The 27,321-nt window shown below is 57.8% G+C and overlaps 1 pseudogene; it reads left to right on the top strand.

Annotated features, from left to right (window-relative positions):
* LOC139705908 (probable RNA-binding protein 19) lies at positions 1–22,873 on the top strand (annotated as a pseudogene).
* The last annotated feature ends 4,448 nt before the right edge of the window (positions 22,874–27,321 follow it).

Genomic DNA, 27,321 nt, shown 5'->3' with positions numbered 1-27,321 from the left:
CCCAGGGCTGCAGCATGAAAGTTGTCCTGGGCAGTCGCTGTCCAGAGGTGCTGGAATCACAACAGAGGGACCTGGTGCCATGTCGCGACTGATCGTGAAGAACCTCCCGAATGGGGTGAGGAGAGAGCCTGGTGTTGGGAATCTGAAAATGGGACCCTTTAAGCCCTTTATCCCCGCCTAGCACAGAACCCAGCCCTTGGTAAGCTCCTAGCAAAATCGTGCTTGATTAGTGAGTGAAGAAGCTGGTGGATGGTTGTGGTGATGTTTCCGGCTGCGGTGTACCCAAGTGGGTCGTTGTTCCTGTTTCATTGTCGTTTTTCTTGGATAGAGAGCACCCACACCACCGGTGTGGCCAGGAAACCATGCCCCAAATACCAAGCCAGCCATTTGGATGGTGTGAGAGTGTCTTCTGAACTCCTGCCTCCATCCTCCGGTGTCTCTTTCCCTAGACAGAGAATGTTAGGAGCCGTTTTGTTTTTATTGTGTGGTTTTTTCTTTTTTTCTTATTTTTTAGTTTTGTTTTTTTCTCTGTCATGTGGGAGGCATTTATGCCACACAATTTAAAAAATCAAAACTGGACCGTGATATGTAAAATGAGAAGCAAATTCTTTTTGCTACATCCTATTCTCCATCTCTCTGAGAGTACCCATCTTCAAGTGGTTTGTTTTTAGCAGGACTCCCCAGAGGCTTCTCTACATACCCAGGTACTTTGCTCACCCCTATAGTTTATCCCAGGGACCATCTGCTGATTCCCTCTACTATGAAAGATGAGGACTTTACATGATCGATTCTTCTAAATATTCTTGTTTTTAACTATCCTGCTCTTTACCTGAAGTGGTATACTTTTAATATATGTATTACTGATCCATCTATCAGCTTTTTGTTGGTACCAGGAATTGAACTCAGGGGCACTCAGCCACTGAGCCCCATCCCCAGCCCTATTTTGTATTTCATTTAGAGACAGGGTCCCACTGAGTTGCTTAGCGCCTCACTGAATTGCTGAGGCTAGCTTTGAACTCTGGATCCTCCTGCCTCAGCCTTCCATGCCACTGGGATTACAGGTGTGTGCCAGCTCCCAGCCATCCATCAGCTCTAAACAGTGTCTCCTGATGCTTCACTTAGTTGGATGAGAGTTTCAGCATGGCCACCCTTCTTTTCTTTTCCCTCCTAGTTTCATTTTGCATCTCAGTGTGGCTTCTTCTCCCATTGTTCATCTTTTTATTCTAATTTGTTGCATGGACAGCAGAATGCATTACAATTCATATTACACATATAGAGCACAATTTTTTACATCTGTGGTTGTATACAAAGTCTATTCACACCATTGGTGTCTTCGTACCTGTATTTTATATAATGATGTCCATTACATTCCACCATCGTTTCTAACCCCATGACCCCTCCCTTCCCCTAGCACCCCTTTGCCCTATCTAGAATTCATCTAATCCTCCCATGCTCCCCCTCCCTACTCCACTAAGAATCAGCCGCCTTATATCAGAGAAAACATTTGGCTTTTTTTTTTTTTTTTGGGTATTGGCTAACTTCACTTAGCATGATATTCTCCAACTCCATCCATTTTCCTGTAAATGCCATGATTTTATTCTCTTTTATTGCTGGGTAATATTCCATTGTGTATATATAACACATTTTCTTTATCTGTTCATCTATTGAAGGGCATCTAGGTTGGTTCTACAGTTTAGCTATTGTGAATTGTGTTGCTATAAACATTGATGTGGCTGTGTCCCTGTAGCATGCTGTTTTTAAGTCCTTTGGGTATAGACCAAGGAGTGGGATAGCTGGGTCAAATAGTGGTTCCATTCCAAGTTTTCCAAGGAGTGTCCACACTGCTTTCCATATTGGCCGCACCAATTTGCAGTTCCACCAGCAATGTATGAGTGTGCCTTTTCCCCCACATCCTCACCAACACTTATTGTTGTTTGTATTCTTAATAGCAGCCATTCTGACTGGAGGATGTGAGTAGTTTTGGAAGTCTTAGAGTAGTTTTGATTTGCATTTCTCTAATTGCTAGAGATGTTTTCATCGTTCATCTTGCCTGATGAATGAAAGAATTAACAACAAGCATTAACAATAGTAGTGAGCCCTCGGAGAGTTTACTGTGTGCTAGGCGCTGTTCAGATGTGTTAGGTGAAGTAATTCATTTACTCCTCACACAACCCTGCAAGTCGGCTTCTATACCCATTTTAAAAATGAAGAAACCAGGGCACATCAAGGTAAAGTTATCGGCCTGAAGTCACTCACGTGTGATAACTTATACAACAGTGACAGAATTGAGGCTTCTGTCTGGAATGAGAGTTCTGAACACTGCACCTCCCGTCTCGCTTAGCATGATTCCGTGCTCTTGTCTTAATTATCTTCCAACAGATAAACATTGGGTCCTGAGTACTTCTGGGGTTGCTGACAGTGTAGACCGAAGTGGACAAGACTTGGTCCCTGCTTTCATGCAGTTTGCAGGGGAAACAGATCAAGATGCAGGGATTGAAGTGTGAGCCCGTGCTGCGGGAGCACAGGGGGCTTTGGTTACTGACCCGCAGGGTCAGCAGGGCTGCCATCCTTGCAGAGGCTGCAGGGTCTTGGAGAGGCTTCCTGTGGGAGGCGCCAGAGGAGCACCCTGAGAGTGAAGGGGCGCTCCGTGGTCGCTGCAGCAGCAGAATGATGGGTCAGACTTCAGTGAGGTGTCCCCGTGCAGAGGGGACGCGAGTTAACTTTTGTAATCTGAGCTGACAGAGCCCTCGATTCTGTAGACCTTGGGCAGGTCATTTATCCTCTGAGGATCCCATTTTCTCCTCTCTAAAATGTGCATAAAAGTCCCTAACTTGCTGATTGTGAGATTTGGATGAGCTCGGAGTTATTATCCAGCTCCTCTGGAGATTTCTTCCTGCTGGGCAGCCAACACCTATGGGTTCCTCTTATTTCAAAGCTTGTTTGGTTGTTTGTGGCTGCCCCAGTGTCCCTTGGTCCCGCTACCAGCCACATGAATCTCCTCTGCTGGGAAAAGTCGCTGAGCTGTGAGGGTGGTCCTGGGGCCGTGGGGATTGTGGGACCAAGTTCTGTCACATTTCCATGGCTGCCATAACAGGTGGCCACACTTCCTGAGGTGATCCAGTGCGTATTGATTCCCACAGTTTTGGAGGTCAGAGATCTTAAGGTGTCAGCAGGGCTGCCATCCTTCTGGAGGCTGCAGGGGAGAATCTGTTCCTTCAATTTTTCAGCTTCTGGAGGCTGCCTGCCCCGCGTGGCTCCAGGCCACACCCTTCAACTTCAGTCTGCAGAGTGCTGCGGAGCATCTTCCGGTTTCTCTCCCTCTGTTTCCCTCATTACATCTCCTTCTCTGATTCTGATCTTCCTGATTACTTAGGACCTGGGTAATGCTGGGTCCTCTCCCCATCTCAGGGTTCCTAATCGAATCACATGGAAAATCCCGAGTGTCATGGCTGGTGTGTAACCAGTGTCTGGGGGGCTAGGGTGCGGGCATCCTTGGGGAGGCTATAAACAACAGAGCGTGCGTACTCCATCTGGTGCTCTTTCTGCCCAGCCTTTTGAAGTGGCTACTGGGCAGCGGCATGATGATGAATCTGTCCTTGGTCCTAACCTTGTAGCAGCCACACAGAGCACCGAGACATCCTGTGGCCCTCGTGAGTCTCATTTCTTCACCGGTGAATTGAGGAGGGCTTGCCTGAGGGCATGGCTCCAGTGTAAGAGCCTGGACTATTGGGAGTCGTTGGGGCTCCAAAAAAAACTTACCCATCCCCCAGAAGAGCCGTTCAATGGTGAGCCCTGCTGGCTCACATGATCTTACCCACCAATCCTAAAGCACTCCATGCCAACTGTCAAACCCTTCAACCGTTAAACTGTCATAACTGTCAAACCACCCCCGGCTTTATAAAAATGCAGAGCTGTTCCTCAATAAACGGGCATTTTCTTTGACAACGAGCCTTGTTCGTTCTTTCATGGACCTGGCCTGACTGGCACAGCACACTGCCACCTCCTCCTCTCTGTCACCCCTAGAGTCCTGGAGCCCCGGGTTTCTAGCCATTTGTCCCTTTGCTGAAGGACTCGCCAGCTCCTCCCACCTTCTGTTCCAGATGAAGGAGGAGCGGTTCAGGCAGCTATTCACTGCGGCGCGCTGACCGACTGCAGCCTCAAGTTCACCAAAGATGGCAAGTTCCGCAAGTTTGGCTTCATCGGCTTCAAGTCCGAGGAGGAGGCCCAGGCTGCGCTGAACCACTTCAACAAGAGCTTTATCAACACATCCCGGATCACAGTGAGTGGGCCCTGCCTGCCTGTCCAGAGTGTCACCCGCCGCTCCACCTGTCAGCGACACTTGGGTCCCAAGGCTGTCCTTTTTAGGCCCTGAGGCCTTTGGCCTTCCTCAGCGGTTCCTGCTCTTCTGTGTGTAAGACTCTCCTGGGAGCCAGTCAGACTGCTGCTGGGCCCGCCCCAGGCTCTGGCTCAGTGCGGGAGTCACGCGGAAGAACAGGCCTTCTGGAGCCTCGGTGGCACCTGTGCTGCCAGCCAGGAGGGCACTTGAGCCACAGGTGTGCGTCCTTCACTGCCCAATAGCAGGAGCTCAGGAGCCACCGGTGCCTGTCCTCAGGAGCACTGGCAGACGCAGGTGCTGAGTTCAGGGTGGTCACTGGGTCAGGGACCCTGGGAGAACTGAGCAGGGCCCACCCTGGACAGGAAGGGGTCAGGAAAGTTTCCTGGAGGAGGAGGTCCCACAAGGGTCACCCACAGGTGTTCATTGACATGATAAAACGTCCCCAGCCCTTTGCTGAGAAGGGAAAAGCCAAGATGGAGCAGCATAGAGCCTAGGCGAGAGACAGCCTCACCCCTCGCTCTGGGTGGTGTGAGCGTGGTGGCCTGCGGGGTCATCAGGCGTGGTAGTTCATCTTTGGTGACAGGAGTTGGAGTCACAGCCTTTTGACCTTCATCATAGACTTAAGGGACTGACTGCTGTGGAAGTCCACACAGCCAGGATGTGACCAAATGGCAGGCTCTTTCTTTGGGGAGGGTGGTGGGTGACCAGGGCGTCCTTAACTGTCTGGGAGTTGTCACTCCGGGCTCCCAGCAGGACCGGCCCTCACCAGGGTCACCTCTGAGAGTGCGTTGCAGGCTTTGGTCTGGAGAGGTCTGGCTCAGGCTTCATCCTCAGCACACTCCTGGCCCCGGGGCCACCCCATCTCCCGTTACCTGGGAGGTTCTCCCAGACCAGCGGAGCTTGCCTCGTGGTCACCAGTGATCCCAGGAGCATGGGTGTCCCCTGCACCCGCCCTTGCTGATCACTGGCCTACATCATCTCATTCCGTCCTCAGAGCCACCATTTGGCATGGATGGTCCTGAGTCCCCAGTCTCTGTCCCTGAGGGCCTGGGTTACCTGGGGCATGTTGCTTCACATCTCTGTGCTCCAGTGTTCTGGTCTTGAATTGGGGAGAGCTGTGGCTTCACTGCCCGCTGTCAGGAGACTCAGGGTGTCCACAGTCCTCATGGAGCACTCAGGTGCTGTGTGGAACTCCCCAGTAGACGGTAGCTAGTGTGGTGCCTTCGTGGAGGACAAAGCCAAGGCAGGGTGGTAGTCCTCTGCTTCCACTCTACTAGTGGCAGCTGCCTGTCTATAAAGCCCAGGTTCCCAGGTGCTGAAGGGTGGGACCCTCAGGACTGTGGCTGTCACAGCAGGTGTGACAATCGCCCTTTCTCATGCAGGTAGAGTTCTGCAAGTCCTTTGGGGACCCAACAAAGCCCCGAGCCTGGAGCAAACATGCCCAGAGACCAAGGCAGCCCAAGCAGCCCTCACAAGGCTCTGTCACCCTGGAAATTAAGAAGGTATGCAGGTGACCGCACCAGCACCGGGCCTGTGTGGGCAGGTGGTGGCTGTGGAGGGGTCTGCAGTTCCATCTGCCCTCCCCCTCCCGTGTGGCCCTCATCCTCTGCCTCTGTTTTTAGGATGATAAGGAGAAAAAGGCCCCATGTGAACTGGAGCAGGTGAGTCTGTCCTGTTGACTGAGAGGGCAAGGGCAGCTGGTCGGAGGGGTGCAGGCTGGTCCAGAAAGCAGAGCCCGCATCTCGAGTGTCCTGCCGTGTCCCTGTGGACTCGGGGTCCACCAGAGATGGGGAGGATGCTCGCCCTGCTGGGAGTTCGGAGGGCTAAGCCCCACTGAGTCCCCTCTGCTTCTTCTCCTGTGTCCCTGCTGCCTGCCTCTGGTGCCCCCAGCTGAAGGAAGACACTGAGTTCCAGGAGTTCCTGTCGGTTCACCAGAAGCGGACACAGGTGGCCACTTGGGCAAATGATGCCCTGGACACTGAGCCCCCAGAAGGGAAGAGTAAGCCGAGCAGTGACTACCTGAACTTTGACTCTGATTCTGGGCAGGAGTGTGAGGAGGAGGCCGCCGAGGAGGAGCCGGGAGGTGAGGCTTGGGCACTGTGCCTTTGAGCCTGTGTCTCTCAGCTGCAGCCCTGTGGCCCACCAACACCTGCTGGCAGGCACTGGCTGCCCCTCCCTCAGACACTAGGCCTGGGGCTGTCCAGACATGGCTCGGGAGCTTTCTAGTGGGGGGATGAGGTCACCTGCAGACAGGTCTGCCATGACTAGTCCTGGTCACGTGCTTGTCAGTCGGCAGTGTTCACCGATTGCATGCTGCGTGCTGGGCTCTGGGGATGTAGCGCTGAGCCGTAGACAGGAATCCTGCCCCATGGCGCTGTCAGCTGTCATTGTGGTGAGAGGAGAGCAGTAAACAGATGAGCACCCAGGGACGCGTCATGGGGTCACAGCCGCTAAGGAGAGGAAGCAGGGGAGGGGTGGGTGAGCCTCTGTCCTCTCAGGCTCAGCGTGCTGGGGCAGCTGGTGGCCAGTGACCGGCTGCAGTATGGGATGGCAGGTCTGGTTGGGGGTTGGTCAGGCTGGCTGAGGGCAGAGGATGTGAACGTAGTGTCACCTGTGCACCTGGCAGGGTTTCTGTGCTAAGCTGCAACCTGGAGGATTTGTGGGACGTGGTGGGACACGTAGCTGGGGGCAGAGAGGGGGTCGCAGACCAGGGCACAGCATCACAGGGGCTCAGGACAGGGGAGCGCGCGACTGCAGGGCAGACTGGCTCTGGGCACTGGGGCAGGGAGGGTGGGGCCCAAGGAGCTCGCACAGGCCTGAAGCGGAGGGGCTGGGGCTCCATCCTAAGCGTCCAGAAGTCACGGGTGGGGGTGTGAGGCTAGAAGGACAGTCGTGACAGCCGAGCAGGCACACTCCTCCCTCCCGGCTGTCTCTGTAGCACGTCTCAACAGCTAGCGTAATACCAGGTGTCCCCATAAGCCGTTCACACCTGTGTGCTTCCCGCAGGGTAGCAGAGAGCAGATGAGTTAGCCAGGGGCCCAGCACTGGAGCTGGGCTGGGGTGAGGTCCTAATGTTTGGGGTGTTTGCTGCCTAAGTAGATGATCAAGCATGGCTCCCACAGGGGTTATGTGGGTGGCCCTATGAGATGATGGGTGGGTGCCGTAAAGGGTTCACTGTAGAAATGGTTCTGCTGTGTAAGTGCTTTCTGTGGCACGTGAAGCCCCTTAGTGTACATGACACAATTGGGAAGGTGACTGATGACTGGGAGGGACCATCCAGGGGAGAGCCTGGAAGGCGGCAGGGAGCCATGGAGCTGTGTGTGTGGCGCGGGAGCTTCGCCCTCTCGCGGTGCCCATCAGAGGGTTTATTGGGCCGCTGGGCACCAGGGCCCTGATTGTGGTGAGTGTGGCCTCAGGCTACCCCCCAGGTTTCCAGCCCTGTGCTGCCCGAGTCTCTGGCTGCTCAGGAGGGTGACCTCCTCCCCGCCCCCTGCCCTCTCAGCAGAGCAAGGCCTGGAAGCTAAGGCGGCTGCCCAGCGGGGGCTGTTGGACATGGAGTACCTGAATCCAAGATGGTGGCAGCCGAGTCCTCTTCCTCAGAGGAGGAGGAAAGTGAGGACGAAGCTGTAAACTGTGATGGAGGCAGCGAGGAAGAGGAGTCCCCTGCTGCCCCCGACCAGCCAGAGCAAGGGAGCCCAGGGACCCTGCCTGGGAGGGGGAGGCCGCAGGAGCCCTGAGCCCAGGTACGTGCCTGCAGGAGGGACAGCGGGGATTTTGTGCCTGTCTGGGTGTGGCCCCATGGCTGGGGGTGTGACGCGGAGGAGAGCCCAGCAACCCGCCACGCACTCCCCCATCCTCTGGGCTCATTGCCTGCTACACGGGAGGGGTGGCCTGCCGGGGCTCTGGGCACGAGTGAGGTGGTGACGGCTGGGTTACTTGGTGTTCAGTCACAAGGCAGGCAGGTGTGGGTGGGCTCCTCGTTGATGGACAAGCCTGCTATCACTGGATGCTGTCACAGTCGCTCGGCAGGCATTCTCCTGCCTCCATTTTATAGGTAAGAAAACTGAGGCCCAGAGAAGGGAAGTGGCAGCTCAGGCCCCAGGCCCGGGTCTGCCAGGCTATGAAGTTGAGATTGTAAAGGTGGACGCGACTCCTACCTGGAGTCCTGTCCCCCGGACACAGGGCATGCGTCCCAGTTCCTTCATTGGAAGCTCCAACAAGAGGAAGGGGCTCCATCTGCCGCCTCCTCTTCCCCTTGCTCTTCTCCGCCCTCCTTTCTAATGCCCACCCTGTCCCTGTCCAGGGAGATCAGAGGGCAAGGGGTTCAGCTCTCAGCTCTGACCCTGTCTGACTGCTGGGCCCGAGGGTGCTGCAGCCCCACAGGCCTCTCTGATCTTCATCTGGAAGGGACATCCTCGCAGCACCTGTATGTCACCAGACAAGCAGACATCAGTGGTAGCAAGGTCTCTGCCCCGGGGCTCCTCCCATCTCCCCTGGCCTTTGATGGCCTGGGGCGCTGCTCGCCCAGCCATGGTACCCTGAGCCCTGGCTATAGCCCTCAGAGGCAAATGGAGACCCCACAGATGCCACCTCCACCTCTGCCTGGACCCTGAGCCCGTGGCGGGCATAGATGCGGCACTCTCGTGCTACCCCATAGCCTCCACTCCTAGAGCTGCCATGTCCCAGTCTGTCCCCTGCCACCACTGCCCCAGGGAATCCACTGTGGTCGTTTCTCTTTGTTCAGACAGAGAAACCAGCAAACCAGAAGGAACCCACCACGGCCCACACCGAGAAGCTACAGGGAGCCCTGTTCAGTGTCACAGAGGTAGGTGCTCTGAGGACGGGAAGATCACCTGCAGGCGCAGAAGGATGGGTGGGGAGTTTCTGTTGTCTGAGGCCATTAGTACCTTAGTGTCTAGAGCAAGAAGGAATATGAGGCCCAGAGGGTTGACAGATGACTTCAGGGAAGGAAAGAGATGGCTGCCTACAACTAAATAAAACGGCTTGGGGCCTGGGGAAGGCCAAGTGGTCAGTGTGGTCTCTGTTGGGAGCGCTCACCCTGCTCCCATAGGGGCAGCCGTCTCGGACACAGGTGAGGGCGTAGGTATTGCTGCAGCCCGGCTCAAAACTATTTCCAGAAACAGGCCGCAGGCCAGACGGAGCACGGGCTGTAGCTAGCCGGCTCTAGGTCTGCGCCAGCAGAGGACCCTGTCTTCATTTCCCTCCTGTGACGGTCAGAGAAGCTCACTACAGGGAATTCTAAAGGACACAGCTACGTGACTAGAACCTGAAAGTCACCTACAACTGGGATGACCACGTGGGTTACCGTCCACACTGACCTGCTAGTTGGGGTATAGCCAGGTGGGGTGCCAGGGTGCAGGTAAGGTTACTGCAGGTCTAAGGACTAGAGCTGGAGGTGCCAACTGTCCTTGGCACAGTGGGCAACCCTGGTCAGCATTCCTGGGTCCCACTCAGTGGCAACCACTGGTACTTTGGGGACATGCCTTCTTAGATGCTTTTTCCTGTGCACTGACACTGGTCTGGTTTCTCATTCCCATTTTGGTTTGCAGCGTCCCTGCAGCAGGACCCTGCTTGCTGCCCACCACTGCCTTGTTGTGTAGTCTTCCTTCCTCAGGAGACGCTTTGGTAAACTTTCCTGATCTCTTAAAGTTGACGTGGGAGCTACTTACAATTTATGCTGTTAGAAGTACTGAAGCAATTCCTTGTGATTAGGGGTCAGTTTTTTTTTTGGGGGGGGTACCAGTATTGAACCCCAAGGCATGTAACTACTGAGCCACATCCTTATCCCTTTTTATGTTTTGAGACAGGGTCTCACTAAGTCTCTGAGGCTGGCTTTGAACTTGTGATCCTCCTACCTCATTCTCCAGAGCCACTGGGATTACTGGCCTGCCCACTGTGCCTGGCTAGTTAACTGTTTTTGAAGAAAAGATGAACCCTTGCCTTACTCCTCCTGATAAAATCAGGTTCAGATAAGATACATCAAGGATTTGAGCTGATGAAGTTTCTTTCTAAGCAATTTATAAAGTTTCGTGGGAAAAAAGAAAAAAAAATGGGTTGATTACCTACCTACCTACCAGCCCCAAGCTCTGGAAGCCAGTAGCTGTCGTGAAGTCACAGTGGTTCATAGCCTAACAGAGGCAGGAGTCTAGTTTCTCTAATTTACAGAGATTTTTATCAAGGATTTATGACCGCACAGAAAAATAACACAAAGAACAGAAGGTTTTCAAAGAACAAGAACTCGGGTGGCCAGTGCACATGTTTGGATTCTGTCATGATTATCAAAAAACAAAATCAAAACTGGAGTTCACACTTTTCACTTGCCAAAATGGTACGCATCGTTCATGTTTGGCAATAAACGTTTTCTTGCCTTTTAGAGGGCTGCGTGGAGCTGCCCGGCAACATTATGGACATCCAGGCCTTTGCGGAGCTGGTGCCTGGCCAGGGCTTTGCCCCCAGGTGAATCCCGGCACATCAGAGCCTGGATGCGGGAACGTTCTTGCAGCCTTCCTGTTATTTATAACTCAACGTGTTGATTTGCAGTCATTGATAAGAACAAAAACCCAAATCAACCCTGAAGCTCCATTTCTGGGGAAGTGGTGTGTCCGTGGTTCTCGGAGGGGAGTGGTCTACCCCTGCACAACATCTGGCCGTGGTCAGAGGTGCTCTTGATGGGAACATCTGTGGGGGGCTGCTGGCCTCTAGTGAACAGAGACCAGGTGTGCTGCCTGAGCCCTGCCAGACAACAGGACAGCCCCCTCAACAAAGAGTCACTAGCCCAAAATGTCACCAGTGCCAGGTTAAACTTGGGTTAACTCACGGGGACACGTGAAAATGGTGTAAGATGATGTATCACAGAAAAGAACATGATGACAGGGAAGACCCCCAAGATGCTGCGGCCAGTAGAAAAGGCCAGGTGTGGAGCAGGACATGGCTTCATCCCCAGAGGAACCTAGCTGTGTGTGACCCACCATGCTGGCTTTCCTCTGGGCAGGGGAAAGTTTGGAAAGAATCTGGTAATTGCAAACTTGGATGCAGTAACGTGAAAGCTCAGAACTTGGCTGGGCTTCTTCCACTGCCCTGGAGCGCCCAGATGTGTCCTTCTGTCCTTCTGTCACCTTGTAGGACAAGCTACGTCCAGGCAGGGCCTCAGGGGCTTCCCCCAGTACCCAGTTGGGAAATGGATCTATGGCTTTTGTTTTACAGAAGGAGCCAGGAAGAGTGAGCTGGCCTCGGAATTAGGAACCAGTTTGGTTTCCTGATTTGTACTTTTTAGTATTTGTTAGAATTTCACACCCTGAATGTTCACATATTTTTAAAAATGTGTTTAAATCTCACAAATGTCCAGAGAAGGGAGTAGTTAAGAAGGTCGGGGGCCTCCCTACAGTGGAACTTTAGGTTTGTCACTGTGATTAACCTAGACAAATATCCATGCTTTAAAGAGAAGTAAGAAAAGCCAGATTTAACCCTGGGCGGCTCTGCGGGCGGGCAGTGCTCTACCTCTCTGCGCATGTTGCCCCAGACCACATCTCCCCAGGTGTCCGCTCCGGGCTGTGAGCCTCCTCCCCTGGCCTTGGAGCCCTGGGTCTGGCTGCCTGGAGGCAGTGAGCATGGCTGGAAGGAAGGTGGATCTGGGAGAGGTGTGCACCTGCCCAGCCCAGTGGCCAGCTAGGCCAGAAAGCCGTAGGAGACCAGTGGCAGAATAGCCACATCTCAGAGAACCATACTAAGGCTCTGTGGCCACTGGGTGTCTGGACCCTGGGGTTGGGAGTGTCTTGGCAGGAAGAGGCCACCTGGGCAGAGTGGTCAGGTCTGGCCGAGCTGGCACCCAAGGAGAAAGGTGCTCCTGCGTCGGGGTGGTCCAGTGCCCTTGCTGTGTCACGTCTCGTCCCTCCCCTGCTCTCCCGCCCAGCTCACCAGGATGATGGTTCAGGCAGCTGTTACTCCTGGAGCTCAGCAGAGGGCAGTGTGAGGGGGGGGACAGAGCCCCTGCCCAGGTTCACAGCCCAGCCAGCCACTTAGGAGCCCTGTGACCTGGGACAGGAACTCAGCCTCCTTTCCTGGTCTGCATAAGGGGTCAGACCTGTCGTGCAGTTAGGAGGGGTCAGGGTCAGCCCCGGACGGTGTGAGCACTGGGCACGCTCAGAGTGCAGCTGTTGGTGTTGGTCCTGGTGGCGGGGCCACCGGTTCATGGCACCTCAGAGACCAGGCAGGACAGCCTGGGGTTTAGAAAGGCCCGCTGGCCAGTGCAGGGAGGGCCTCTGGCATTCGGAGGTAGTAGAGGCTTTTGCTTGTGTGGGCTGGTGGTGGAGGCTGGGGGAGACTGTGGTGGTGTAGATGGGATGCTGCTTGGTGGCTTCTCGGGTCAAGGCCCAGTGAGGTTGAGGCTGTGGAGGCCTCTGCACCTGCTTGTTGCTGTGTAGTCACCCACAGCTACCTGCAGGGTGATGTAGAGGTGACCCTCCAGTGCTGGGCTGGGTCACAGCGGCCATCGTGAGCATTTCTTCTCTGCAGAACATGGTCAGGGAAGGGGTGAGGCTGGGAGGGAGGCAGAAGGGGCCTGGTTTTTGTGCGTTCACCCGCAATGCCAGGCGGGTGCTGAGTGCTCCTCCAAAGGGTGGCCAGGTGGGGGTCAGCCTGTGCCGTGGCGGCTCCCGCTTTCTGCACCTAGCCAGGTGCCCATGTCCTCTGACTCCGAGCGTTGTCAGAGCTGGCAGTTACCTTGTCGTGGTCCTCTCTCAGGGTACGTCTTCATGGATTTCAGCAGCGAAGAGGAGGTGAAGAGAGCCCTGAAGTGCAACCGGGAGTACATGGGTAAGGAGGCGCGGCGCTGCATCCTGGGCACCCTGGCTCCTGCGTGGGCCCTGGCTTAGGTGCATGTGCTGAGCGTCCCCTCCTGCTACACGCTCTGAGCACTGAGGGTCCAACAGCAAACAGGCTGCAGAGAGGCAGGCGGTGCTGGAGCAGGTGATGGGCACATGGCCCTGGGACAGCGTCCGGCAGGCAGGGTACGAGGTGAGGGCCAGGGAGGAAGAGTCAGGTCTTCCCCAGGGTGGCCGCCGGGCCTCAGGGGCACGTGCAGCCTGGGGTGAGCAGCAGGCCTGCCTAGGGCGCAGGGTTGGTGGAGGTGCAGCAGGTGCGCAGTTCCTAAGCTGGGACGTGGTCCTCAACCCATCTGTGGCATGGACGCCTACCGGGGCAAGTGTGTGGGGAAGACAGGGGTCCCCAGGAGTCCTGCCAGTGAGTCAGGCGGAAGGTATTGACTGAGTGCTGGGGTGCAGGCAGAGGCAGGCGATCCCTGAGCCCTTGGGAGGCGCGCAAGCAGGTGATTGTCCAGGGTGGCTGTCACAGCAGCCTTCCCCAAGACAGAGCCGCCAGCAGTGCCTGAGAGTGGGCCAGAACCCAGAGGATATGTCCCTGTGGCTCCCGAGGGCTGAGGCCACGTGGCAGGCCACATAGGGCCCAGGAGCATGGTGCTGGCCGTGGCCCTCTTCGGCCGGAGCATCTGGCGGGCAGCAGTGAGTAGGCCTGGGTCACCAGCCAGGCCTCTGGCAAGGTCTGGGCCTCCCTGGAGCCCTGACCCCTCTGCTCGTGCAGGTGGGCGTTACATCAAGGTGTTCAGGGAGAAGCAAGTCCCTATGGCCAAGGGGCCCCTGCAGAAGAGCGCACAGCCCTGGCAAGGCTGGACACTCCGGGAGAACAAGGAGGAGGAGGACCTGGCCAGCTCTGGAAGACTCTTTGTGCGTAACCTGCCCTACACGAGCACCGAGGAGGACCTGGAGAAGCTCTTCTCCACCTACGGTAGGACCTGCTCCTGGGCAGCCCCTGGCCCTGGGCAGCCCCCTCCACCTCCCTCTAGCTCTTGGCCTTGGACAGTGGCCCCAGCTGGGGTCTCCTCATCTTAGAACAGGGCTTGCTGACCCTCCCTGCTGCAGATGTAGTGGCATCTTTTGCTCTCTGAATTTGAACTTGGATTTTTCTCTCCTTTCTTTCTTTTTTTTTAATGGTTCTGGGGATTGGACCAAGGGGCGTTGTACCACTGAGCTGAATCCCAGTCCTTTTCATTTCTTATTTTGAGTCGGGGTCTTGGTAGGTCAACGAGGCTGGCCTTGATTCTCCTGCCTCAGCCTCCCAAGCCGCTGGGATTACAGGCACAGCCCCAACGCCCGCAGAGCTGGGATTCTCACTCTCTCTCCAAGCACCAAGCTGGAGAGATGGAGGCGTTTTCCTGGGCTTCCTTGGCTGCTCGGTGTTGGGATCCAGCGGCCGCACAACCCCCAGTGCCCGCAGTGCTCCTCTGCCTGGGAAGGCTGTGCTTTCTCGTCTTCCATCCAAATGAGCTTCAGAGAGGACACCACAGCCAGGGCCCTTTGTTCTTGCCTCAGTTGTTCCTTCTTGGACTGGGAACTTGCAGGCCTGTGGTCGCGCTCGGCCACATGGGGCAGAGTCTGTGGGGAGGGGTGGCTCATGGGGCACCGCCTGGAAGTGCTACCCGAGCCCCTGTCTCTTGGGAGGCTGGCCAGGACGTGGAGCATCAGAGACAGTGTGACGTCCACGGAGGTCCCACATGGGACCTGAAGGTCTGGCCATGGTGTCCTGCTCCCCAGGTCCTCCCACACAGGCTGGTGCCCTGGCTACACAGCAGTGCTGCGCAGGACAGGAGGGGGATTGTCCATAGGCTCCAAGTGCCCATTTGGGAAGACGAAGACCCACAGAGGGGACGTGGTCACACCCTGGTGTTCAGAGTGTCCACTGCAGACAGTGTCCTCTGAGTAGGACAGAGTCACAAACACTTCCGCAGCACTAAGTGTAGCCTGTGCTGGGTAGTAACCACACACTGACTCTTGGACCTTCGAGGCCACTCTGTGTTTGGGGACTGTTGTGCCATTCACAGGCGAGAGGAGGAGGCCTGAGTGAGTGAGGTGACCAGTCCAGGGCAGGCTGCACGTGAAGCAGGATAGAGCCAGGTGCCCCTCCTCCCCCACTTAGTAGGCACGAGGGACTGTGAAATGACGCCCTTGACCTTGGGCCTGGTGGCTGGCACAGCACAGCTGTTCTGTGTTCCTGTGGCCGACCCCTTAGTGCCCGGCCCTTTCTCACCCTGTCTCAGGCCCAGCTCCAGCCCCAGCAGGCTGACGCCTCCCCTGTCCTCAGGTCCCCTGTCGGAGCTCCACTACCCCATCTACAGCCTGATCAAGAAGCCCAAGGGCTTCGCCTTTGTCACCTTCATGTTCCCTGAGCACGCGGTGAAGGCCTACGCAGCCGTGGATGGACAGGTGTTCCAGGTGAGGTGCCCTGTGGGCACCAGGTCACTGATCCTGGCGACAGAGAAGGCCACGCCAGGCAGCGGTATGAGCAGGCGCGCGTCCACGTTCTGGGTCCCAGGACCCACGGTGGCCTGCCACGTGGTCGTCTCCAGTGAACTACTTGAAGGGACGATGCTGCGAGAGGGGAGCTTGCTGAGGTGTGTGGGTGGCCCTGAGGAACCAGGAAGCTGCTGCTCTCCCAGTGTCCCCATGCGGTGTGCCCAGGCCCAGGCCAGGCCACCTCCAGTGCTCCTCCATCCATCTGCTCATGGCATATTGGTCTTGCGGGCACCGGGCCAGACTGGCCCCTGCCGTGTGCAGCTCACAATGTCCTTGGCAGGGTCCGCTGGGGGAGTCGGGGGCCGTGGGGTGCTCACAGAGGGGTACAGTCCCCTTGGCGTGGCTGTGTTGGGTGCCCCCAGCCTCAGCTGGACGGAGAGTGACCACGTGGCTTTCTGCCTGCCGTCCCCATCTCCCATCAGGGCTCAGTGCTGAGTCCAGCTGGCTCATGAAGAGGGGACACACTGGAGGGCGGGGCTCTGCTTACCTCCTGCTCTGTCCCCTCAGGGCAGGATGCTGCATGTGCTGCTGTCCACCATCAGGAAGGAAGCCAGTGAGGACACAGACGTCCCCGGCTCGTCCTACAAGAAGAAGAAGGCGTCTGAGGACAAAGCCCACAGCTCCAGGTCCTTGTCCGCCCTGCGTGGCCTCTGCGCCCAGCCCTTTCCCTCTGTAGGGTGGGGCCTTCAGGGCCTCAGTGTCCCCATTGCACATCAGGAGAGCAGGACTGTGTCAGCATAGGTTCTGAGGTGTCACCAAGGGCTGGGTCCCTGGCACAGGGCAGGTGCTGACAATTGTCAGGGCTTGGGTTTGTGGCCTCACTGCAGGCCGGGTGCTTGCCCAGGAGAGCTGGCGGGGGGCGGGGAAGGCCGGCGAGGCTCATGGCAGTTTTGGTGTCTGCGAGAGGCCTCTGTTGGTCTCTGCCTGACCCATTCTGCCTGCCCCTGCCCTCAGCTCCCACAACTGGAACACGCTGTTCATGGGGCCCAATGCCGTGGCCGATGCCATCACACAGAAGTACAGTGCCACCAAGAGCCAAGTGTTCGACCACGTGAGTGAGCCCGAGTGTCTTGCGCGTTCAGACTTCTTTCCAAATGCTGTCCACGGTCGCCCTCTGCTGGGGTCGATTCACTAAACCCTGGTGTGTTTTTCAGCCACTTGGCAAAGGACGTCCCTTGGTTCTGCCCATTAGCTGCTTGCTCCATTGTCTTTACCCTCCCTCAGGGCAATCGGGTCGGCGCTGACCATTGGAGTTAGAGGGCCGGCCCTGCGTGTAATCATGAGCGCCCCAGTAGCCACACGTGTATACAAAGAAACTGGCAAAACTAATCTTAACAAGACACCGTCTTCAACCTGACGTCCAAAGTCTAGTCACTTTGACGTGAGCAACATAAAAAGCCACACTGTGTTTCCTCCCTTCTTTCCAACAATCTACTGTATTTTGTGTGTAGCACGACCTGGATCTGAACTTGCCACACTTCAGGTGCCCGGTCGTGTGGTGGCTTGTGGCTGCTGGGCTGGGGAGGGCAGCCTGGCCTGAGTTGGAGGGACAGCCACAGCCTCTCAGGCCCTGCCCGTGCCCTCTGAGCACTGGGGCTTAGCAGTGCCAGGACAGGGGTCCCGCCTTGTAGTGCCACCTAGAGGAGGCAGGGGAAGAGAGGAGGGCTTGGGGGGGCTGTGGCAGGAAAGTGGGCGGGTGGGGAGGTGACAGAAACAAGGACTGCCTGTAATGGGGTCAAGGTCAGCGCCTGCCGAAGCCCCAGGGTGCAAGTGGAGCCTCACAGAGACCTGCCCACTGCAGGAAGGGAAGAGCCCGAGGGTGGGCAGAGAGTTGGTGTAGCACCAGAGCGTGGTCCCCACCTCAGTGCAGGTGGGTGACAGCACCCTGAATCCCCTCCCCACTGGGCCTGCTCAGGTGGCTAGGCTCTGCCTGACGGGCCCGGCCTCCTCTTCTCTCCCCACAGAAGACCAAGGACAGCGTGGCCGTACGCTGGCCCTCTGGGAGACTCAGCGCTGGTCCAAGAAGTGCGACGCTTCCTCATCGACAATGGCATCAGCCTGGACTCTTTCAGCCAGGTGGGTGCCCGCTGCCCCACTGACCCCACCTCTGGGGAGTCGACTGCTGCTGCTCCAGAGCTGTGGATGGCCCAGGGGAGGCTGGGGGTGTGGGTGGGTCCTGTGGTGACTGAAACCAAACCAAGAGCTCAACCTCAGAGTCGCCCCTCCCAAGGACAGGGACAGCCAGCTCCTGGGGGCGGTGGGCTGCTCCTGGGGGCATGGGCTCCTCGCTGCTTCTGCTTCCCACGCCTGTGTCCACAGGTGGTCCGCAGTCCCAGGAAGAGCCCTCCATGCTGAGGTGCCAATCTCGATTACTGCCCAGCAGCAGGGCGCCTGGGAGGTCCATTGGGGCTGTGGTCAGTCTCTGTCAGGATCTGGTGACTCAGCTGGGGCTGGGATTCGATCCCGGGGGTCTCACCGGGTGCCCTGGGCCTTCACCCTCAGCAGAGCTGCCTGTTGGCTGTGGAGGCAGCAGGTGGCACCTCCTGGGTCCTCCAGGTGCCTGGCCACTGAGCCCCCAGGTGTGCACATTGACTAGAGGCCGCCAGGTCAGTGCCAGTGTCCAGCTGAAGAGCCCTGCTGCCGTCCCTCACGTGGCCTCTCCTCCCTGCAGGTGGCAGCAGAACCAAGCAAGACTGTGATTCTGGCCAAGAACCTCCCGGCAGGCACCCTGGCGGCTGAGCTGCAGGAGACCTTCAGCTGTTTTGGGAGCCTGGGCTGCGTGCTGCTGCCCGAGGGTGGCGTCACTGCCATCGTGGAGTTCCTGGAGCCCCTGGAGGCCTGCAAGGCTTTCTGACACCTGGCGTATTCCAAGGTAGGCCGCTGGGAGCTGCTGCGGGGAGAGGGCCCGGGAGCTGGTGTGCCAACTGCCCAGCACGGGCTCGGCCTGGCTCCACCTTGGTGCTGGTCCCGCCCCCCCCGCCTTCCCTGAGGACGCTGCAGGAAGCTCCCTGGGCCCCTGCCCAGCTCCGGCTGTCCTCGGCCTTCCTTTCCTGCCCCGACATGGGTCTCCCTGGTTGGCTGTGGCACCATCCGTGCCTGTGGTGAGCTACGGCTGGTCCTGCACGCAGGGCCATCCACGTGTGCACACACGTGTATCCGCAGCACAGGGGCTTCTGGGGCTCCATGACATGTGGCCGTGAGCCAGGTGGCCTAAGACCACACTGTGCACCTGTCGCAGAGCTGGCAGGCAGGCAGGCGTCCAAGAGCAAGGTGTGGCCAGGGCTTCCAAGGGCTCTGGGAAGGACCTGTCCTGCCTTTGCCCACTGCTGGGTTCCCGGCATCCATCAGCTCCCTGCACCACTCCTGTCCCTGCCCTGTCTTTACGTGGCCTTCTTCTTGGTCCCAGATCCCTCTCCTGGGCTTACAGCCCACCCAGATAACCCCGGACCATCTCGGGGTCTTGATGGTACTTGCAGGGGATGCACTGATAGGTCTTGGGGGTCTAGATGGCCATCTCTTGGGGAGCCACCTTTCACCCACCACAGGTCATTTGTCTGCCAGGCCCCTTGGTGCTTTGCAGGCCGTGGTCCCCAGTCACTAGCAGGCAGGCCTTCCTGGCCCCCTCCAGCCCTGGGGGTTCCCAGCTGGGGCCCTGCCCACTGCACCATCAGGGCTTGGTGAGAACCTGGCCTGCAAGACTGCGGAGTCTCTGGTGGCCCGGCCAGGAGCCGTGCCTGGACTGCAGCTGCCCCTTCCTTCCCCGCTGCTTCGGGAAGGAGTCCCCATCACCAGAGTGGATGATGGCGAAGGCACTGTCCTGGCGCAGGCTCCCCTTTGACTCTGACAAGTGTTTTCTTCACTGACCGTTCCCATCAGCAGCCTCGACTGAGGCCCAGTGACCGGAAGTCACACAGCTCCTAAGTGGCACCGCCAACTGTCCAATCCCCAGGCTGCTCCCTCTCCCTCCTGAGCACATTTTTTTGTTTTTATACCAGGGATTGAACCCGGGAGTGTTTACCCACTGAGCTACGTCCCCAGCCCTTTTTTATATTTTATTTGGAGACAGGGTCTCACTAAGTTGCTTAAGGCCTTGCCAAGTTGCAGAGGCTGGCCTCAAACTTGCTGTCCTCAAACTTCCTATCCTCCTGCCTCAGCCTCCCAAGCCACTGGGATTACAGGTGTGCACCACTGCGCCCGGCTGCTTGTTTTTTGTTTTTTTTTTTTTTCCTGGACATAATTAATCTTTGAGGCTTGAATGCAGTATGAAATTTGAAGAGTCCCAAAGGCTGTAAGTTGACAAGTCTCCCTCCCACCCTGCCCTGTAGCTACCCAGGGGCCTTCTACTGAGGTGGCTATTAGCAGTGGCTGTCTCAACCTTTTTTAAGAAACCCCTGGCACACAGGTCGCCTCTGAACGGCAACAGGAACGCTCTTGGCTTTGCGACTTGCTGACTTGCCCTGGAGCTGCTCTGTGCCAGCAGTTCCTCCCCTTGTCACAGTCCCCATTTCATCCTCTGACTAGAGAAAGTGCCCAGGGCACCTGGAACCCACCGCAGGTCAAGGCGACAGACGTGGCCTTTGCCTCTCAGCCTGGGCCCGAGTGTTTTCCTCAGGCACCCAGAGCACTTGGGGTTCTGGGCTGCGCGTCTCCTGGCTCCTCTGCCCTGCCGAGCACCCATCTTCTCCACCCTGGGGCGCGTCATCTGCACATGGGACTGAGTCCCTCTCAGCTGTGTCCCGTGACAGGGACCACAGTGTTGGCACCTTTGCCTCTACAGTTCCACCATGTCCCCCTGTATCTCAAGTGGGCTCCAGTTGGCGTCTTCACCAGCACAGCCCCTCAGGGGAAAGAGCCCAAGAAGCATCTGCAGAAGAGAACATGGTGGAGCCAGAAACCGGCAAGAACAGGTCAATGTCGTGGGCAGGCGGGCGAGGGGTGGGCAGAGAGCCAGGAGCTGTTCAGCAGACCGCTGCTTTACGGCTTTGTTCATCCACAGACCAGCGGGTCTCGGTCTCTGATTATGCAGGTGTTAAAACATCCCTGAAAAACAGCATCAGAGCCGGGTGATGAGGCCCACGCCTGTCACCCCAGCAGCTCAGGAGGCTGAGGCAGGAGGATCCTGAGTTCAAAGGCAGCCTCAGTGAGACCCTGTCTCTAAATACAATACAAAATAGGGCTGGGCTGGGGCTCAGTGGTGAAGCACCCCTGATTGCAGTCCTGGTACCAAAAAAAAAAGAGATCAGAATTACGAGTGCAACGTAATGTAGCATATTTTTAGTTTGTCACCTAACGGTTAAGGGAAGAAAACCTAGATCTCTTCATACCCAGAAGAGCCCATGAAAGCCCAGAGCTCCATTGGTGGCTGAGGGGCTGGGGAGCCTGTTCTGGAGTGGCTCAGTGCCCTCTGATGTCCAGCGACTGCCCAGGCAGGAAAGGAAAGACCAATGTGTGTCCCCAGCCACAGGGGTGCCAGCCCCCTGGGTACCCCCTCACAGTGGGGCATTTGAGGCAGGATGAGGTTTTCCTTCAGGACTGTGGTGCACACTGCAGGTCATGGCTTGGCCCTGGCCCTCGCCCGTCAGGATGCCAAAACCTGAGACCCTCCCCGTCCCCCAGTTGCCCCTAGGAGACAGGCAGCTTCCCATGGAACCACGTAGTCTGGAGACCACGACCACGTCTTAGAATAGACACCTGGAGGGAGGTTCTGAGGACTGGGTTGTTTGACCCAGATGTTCAGATTTTACCTTGGGCCCACCCCCCACACAGGGCTTCCAGTTGCTCAGTTTACTAGGATAAGGATTTTCCTCTTAAAGATAGACTGTCTCTTGTTTACCACCCTCGTTGTTCTAATATATTTACAAAAAATTAAAGTGTTTTATGGTTTGAAAAAAAAAAGTAGAGGAGGAGTTGTCTCTGGTCAGCTAGTGTCGGTTGGATTCCGCGGCCTTCTCTGAGCACAGGCCTTCCGCCATGCCCGCGGCTCATGTCCGCTCCCCGTGGGTCTTCAGGACTGGCCGTCTGTGCCGCGTGAGGTGACCGCCCCTCGCGGCTGGCTGCTGCCTGAGTTTGTTCCCACCAGAGGGTCCACTCCACAGCAGCATCTGCCTTGCTGACCACAGCACCCTGTGGAGTGCCAGGCCCCGGGAGTGACAGAAGGCAGAGTGGCACCTGCTCCCTGCCTGCTGGCCTGCCCTCCACATCCTTCCACTCAGGTGCCACTGCTGGGGATCTGGCCGCCATGCTGGTGACACGGGCAGTGCCATCCTCGGCCCCTGCTCTGGGACTGGGCCGACTGCATCCTTTCAGGCTGTTTCTGACCCCGACAGAGAGAGTGGTGCCCACGCACCCTCCTGAGGACGTGGGAGATGTAGCCTGCTGGCCACCAACACCCCCACATGGTGGGAACACTTGTCTGTAACCGGTGGCTGCTGCCCATGGTGACCAAGACAGGCGTGGCACGACTGTCCCCAGCATCTCTCTGCTGGTCACAGGTAGTGTCAGAGGGGGGCCTTGGGGGCAGACAGGCTCTAGAGCATGAACAATGGCTTCTTGGCACCTGTGTCTGGACCCTGTCAGAATGCTCCTCTGTCCCCGGTCCCCCAGTTGGTTTTGAGGCCCTGTCCCCTGTCCTCAGGTCGGTGTGGAGTGTCCTGACAGTGTCCAGCCACTTGGAGGGGCTGGCTTCTGCTCACTGGCTGACAGAGGAGGCCTCAGCCTGGATCTGCTCCAGGACGTGGTGCGAAGTCCACCCGCTGGGCTCACGTCACCTCCTGGGTCAGCGCCCTGAGCCCGTCTTTCTCTTCTGACCATGTTGCCTACACAACCCCCCGTCCTGGTCCCCTGAGCTGTGCCCTCTCCCCTGCCACTCCCCACCCCGCTCTCTGCCTGTTGTTCCAGATGTCATCTTCCCCAGGATGACAGGAGGGGGACCAGGTGCCATGTCTTGGGCTGGGCGGGACAGGAGGGCAGCTCTGCTCTGCTCTCTGTTCTGGTCCCTAGGGGGGCGGCCGTGTTATCTCCCCACCACCAAGACCCGCACCTCCAGATAAAGGGCTCCGGGTGGGGGGGTCCTGGAAAGCTGCTGGCGACCGATAACAGCCCTGCCGGTGGCCGCGGGAGCCCGGAGGGGGCAGCACGCACATTCCGCGCCTGATTGTAATGAAGCCTGAGCTCTGGATCTGCCTGTGTGCCACAGTCCGCCTCTCAGCCACCAATATCCACGCCTGGCTTGGCCTCTAGAGGTGCAGCTAGCAGTGTCTCAGGCAGGTGGCCTTGAGTCTCTAGGGCCAGCTGTGGTCCTTGTGGTGTCACGGTCACTCCTGGGGTGGTGTGGGACATCAGGGATCAGCGTTTCTCAGTGATGCGCAAACAGCAACTCAATAGCATCCTCAGGAGTAAAGGCCCTGGAGCTGAAGGCCCAGCCAGGACCATCTAGTTCAGATTGGAGACTGAGCTTCAGAGAGGCTGCTTCACTGTCCTGAGGTCACACAGCTCATTAGAAGCACACCCAGCGCACAGGACTCCTGTCCCAGCACCTGAGTGTAGAGCCGTGATTGGGGTCAGTCCTCTTGGGTCTGGATCCTGGCCTCACTCCTGCCAGTGGGTGAGTCCTGTAGCCTGTCTGTGCCTAGGTCATGAGACATGAGTAGAAGCTTCCCATTGGGTAGTTTGAAGGTCTGACTGGGACAGTGAGACCCTGCAGTACAAGGCCCCATGATTGATGAACCTGCCTGCTGCAAGTGTGTGCATTGGGGTCCCCACTTCTCCTGCTCCCCGTCGCTCGCCTGGTGGACGGTACTGAGTGCCTGCCTGTCTTTGGTCCTCAAGATGCAGACAGAGCCAAGTGGAGCTGGCCCCAGCCGGGCCCCAGGGAGACAGAAGGGAAAGGGAAATACAGGGTGGGATGTGACTTAGAGGGTTTTTTTTTGTTGTTGTTTGTGCTTAAAGCCAAAATAATTAAAAAAAACAGAGGGCAGTGAGGTCAGGCCTGAGGTCAGACCTGGGGTCAGTAGGCTCCATGTGTCCAGACTGACACCCGGCTTCTGCAGTGAACCCCTCAACTGCTCTGTGCCCCAGTTCTTCCTTCTATAAGTGGAGCAAGAACCAGCCTAGCTCCCCTCGGGAGGCCTGGAGGACTGGCCATCACTCTCCCCCTCAGAGCGACCCAGGTCTCCACATGGCAAACTTGGGAGGACAGTGTTGGGCAGGGCTGCGTGGTGGCTCAGAGCCTGACTGGCAGCCGAGGTCTCCAGGCCCTCAGTCACCCATCTGAATTTGCCTTTGGGGTCACTGGATGGGTGGGTGGCGTGGGGGCCTGGCATAGGCCAGCGCACTGGGAGCAGCACCTAGTGGCAGTCTGCATGCCCCCTGCTCCCCGTTCCCATAAGGAGCTACGCGTATGCGGGTGGCTGGAGGGCCTGGAAGTGCAGGGGCTGCGTGTTCCTCTTTCCAGGTGTTCTCCAAAGTGGGGGCCGTGAGGAGCTACTCCGTCTCCAGGAATAAGAACAAAGCAGGTACCCTGTTCTCGTGGAAGGACGCAGTTCTGGGAGACCACACCTGGGGGTGGGGGCAGGCTTGTGCAGAAGAGCCCCTCCTCTCCTGGAGACCCCTGCCGTGCTGTTGGAGAGGTCCCTGACCCAGGCTCTGAGTCAGAGCCTTCGCAGGTCCTCAGGTGGTCCTGAGCTGTGTGCATGGTGGGCAGCAGCATCACCCATCAGCACCCAAGGCCTCCCTTGTTCCCACACCTTGGCACCCAGGAAATCCTCAGGCATAGCAAAAAAGGATGGATTGTGGGCTTTTCCCTCAGTTCCAAGGGAAATGACCCCGATGTGGAACTTATAGAACATACCACCACGTCAGTAATCCTGCACCTCCTTGGCTAGTAGGTAGTGGGAAGGCACAGGCCGCCTGGCCCCTCTGTCAGCCCTGGACCTTGTCCTGACGCTGTTGGCCTCTGCCCATATGTTGTCCAGCCCTGAGTCTTCAGAGCATGAGCAGGGACGGTCCTTTGTCCTTTTCACAGCCATGCAGTCTCGTCCAGCAGCCTTGGCCTTGCAGAATTGGTGGGTGCAGAATTGGTGGGGTGCAGTGTGAGTCAGCCCCATACCGTCCTGGGTGCCTGTGCGTGTGACCACAGTGTCTGCTGCTCCTTCATTCCCAATAGGCCCTGGGCCAGCAGGCAGTGGGCACCCAGGACAGTAGACCAGAGGAGATGCGGTCCCTGTCCCCAGGCACCCGCAGTAGCCAGGGGACATATGAGCTGGTGGCTTCAGCACAGGAGGCTGTACCAGGAGGGCCATGGTAGGACTGTGTTCTCCAAGTCAGACTGGAGCCTGGAGGCAGGGAGGCCAAGCAGCCTGGTGGCAGAGGCTGAGGCGGGAGGTGCCCTGGAAAGGGAGAGAGAGACTCCCGTTGAGAAGTGGCTTCTGTGCCCGGCAGAGGTTTGGACAGCAGCCTGGTGGGCAGCCACCGAGAGTTTTAGCAGACACTTCTGTGGCATAGAAGTTAGAGTCCCTTAGCCTCCGTCTGCTCAGGCTGCTGGAGCAGAGGTCCACGCCTGGGTCCTTCATCGGCAAAGACGGCCTGCCTTAGGGTTCTGGAGGCCAGAAGCCCAAGGCCAGGCGTTGGCAGCAGTGGCTCCTTCCGAGGGCTGGGTGGGGAGGGGCGGCCTGTCCAGCCCTCCCTGGCTGTGATGGCGTCCCTGTGCCCACAGGGGGCTTTCCTGTGTAGGCCTGTCCTGGGTTCGATCCCCACACACCTTTTAAATGGCACCGGTCGCTCTGGCTTAGGGCCCACCCCAGTGACCTCGATTGACTTGATTATTGATGCAAAGAGCTGGTCTCAAGTGAGATTCTGACACCTGGGGTCAGGCCTCCAGTGCAAGACCCAGGGGCCCATGGCTCCGCCCCTGTCATCCCTGTTCTTGAGCACTTCAGACCAGGTTGGGACACAAGGAAGGGCAGCTGAGTGCCACATTAGTGGTAGGAGGGTCGAGGCCTGGGGATTCCAGGAGGGGAGTCGTCCCTGAAGTGCAGCAGGTAGATCAGGCTGGACTCACTGTTGGCTCTGTGCAGGCCGCAGGGATACTGCCTGTCCCCGCGGTTCTGAGCCACGTTGGGGCAGTTCTTGGTATCTACTGCTTAAAGAGTCCAATTTAAGACCCGCCAGATCAGCACAGGCTGCTAACAGTCTGTGTGGATCAGGAAATAATGTCCCTGGGAAACACAGTTCCTCTTGGCTCCATGGTGCGTCTAGGTGACACTTATCCAGGGGAACAAAGGCGGGCAGTGAGGGCGGAAGGACTTCCTTTGATCTCAAGCTCCTAGCCTATTTCAGGACTTAGTGTCCCCTGAACATAATTACAGGGTCCCCTCCCTGCATTGTCCTGGTGGAGTTTCCCAGACCTGGGATCCAGGCCCTTCCCTCTCCTGGCTCCCTCTCCAGGTCTCCTGGGTGGCACTGGCTGGTGGTTTGAGGCAGTTCTGAGTGGCGGACAGCAGGGGTCGCTGTGAGCCTGCTCATGGACTGAGGCTCCTCCAGGGAAGCCCCAGATCTCAGACAAAGCCACCTGCCAGCAAAGGTCACCTGCCAGGGGAGGACCTCAGGGCTGGGGGACAGTCTGGTGCTCTGCGTCAGGCTGGTTCCGCAGGCTGCCCTCCCAGGTGTAGGAAGAACCACCAGACCCCGTGTGGCACGCTCTCGGTATTGTGTCTGTGCCCAGCGCCTTCTGTGCACCTGTCCCCCTGTGCCACATGCAGCCATGTGAGGAAGGAGCGGCCACCGTCCCCTACACCCTCAGAGAGACTGGAGACGAGGAGGGTAGTCCTGCCTGGGACCCCACCACCACGACGGCTGAGGGTTTCAGCTGGTCTGACCCAGAGCCGGGCTGGGAAGGCTCCTCTCTGCCACCCTTTGTCTTCCTCCCGGGTCTGGAAGGGCCTGTGGTCCCCTGGTTGGTCTGAGTGGGGACGCTGTGCCTCCGCCAGCGTGTCGTTTTTACCAGGTGCCGTGTGGGGCACCACGTGCCACTGTTTCAGGCAGCCCCAGGCCCTCCACGGCCCAGAGCCTGTGGAGACTCGTGAGGGAGCCCACGCAGCAGGCTCCCCGGCCCCAAAGGCCTCGGCTGGGCCCCCCAGGACTCTGCCCTCTGCACTTGACCACACTGTGCTCCCACCCGTGAGTAGTCCATCCTTGGTGATGCCCAGACGGGCGCCAGAGGCCCTGCAGACCCTCACTTCCTTGGGGTCATTGTGGGCGGCTCAGGGACTGCTGTGGGAAGCTCAGAGTCCACACACCGTGGAGCAGGCTGGGCAGAGCGGCCCCACCCCCTGCCCGGCCACTGGCTTCCTGGGCCTCGGTTTCTCCTGGCTTCAGACCGTGCAGAGCTCATGATGCTGGCGCCGTGGTTCCCGATGGTGCAGGGGCGACCTGGTGGTCCTGCGTGCTGTGCCAGGATAGGGGACTGGGCTGTTTCCGTCCTCGGGTCCCGTGGTCATCAGAGCCTGTGGTTTGTCCTCAGCCCCATTTCCCAGTAGGGAAACCAGCTCCTGAGCCCGAGCCCTGCCCCCTCAGTCCTCAGGCACCTCAGACTGTCACCCTGCT

Source organism: Marmota flaviventris, chromosome 1 (genome assembly GCF_047511675.1).
Source record: "Marmota flaviventris isolate mMarFla1 chromosome 1, mMarFla1.hap1, whole genome shotgun sequence".
In the NCBI taxonomy this organism is placed as follows: domain Eukaryota; kingdom Metazoa; phylum Chordata; class Mammalia; order Rodentia; family Sciuridae; genus Marmota; species Marmota flaviventris.
This window is presented reverse-complemented; position numbering and strand designations above follow the sequence as displayed.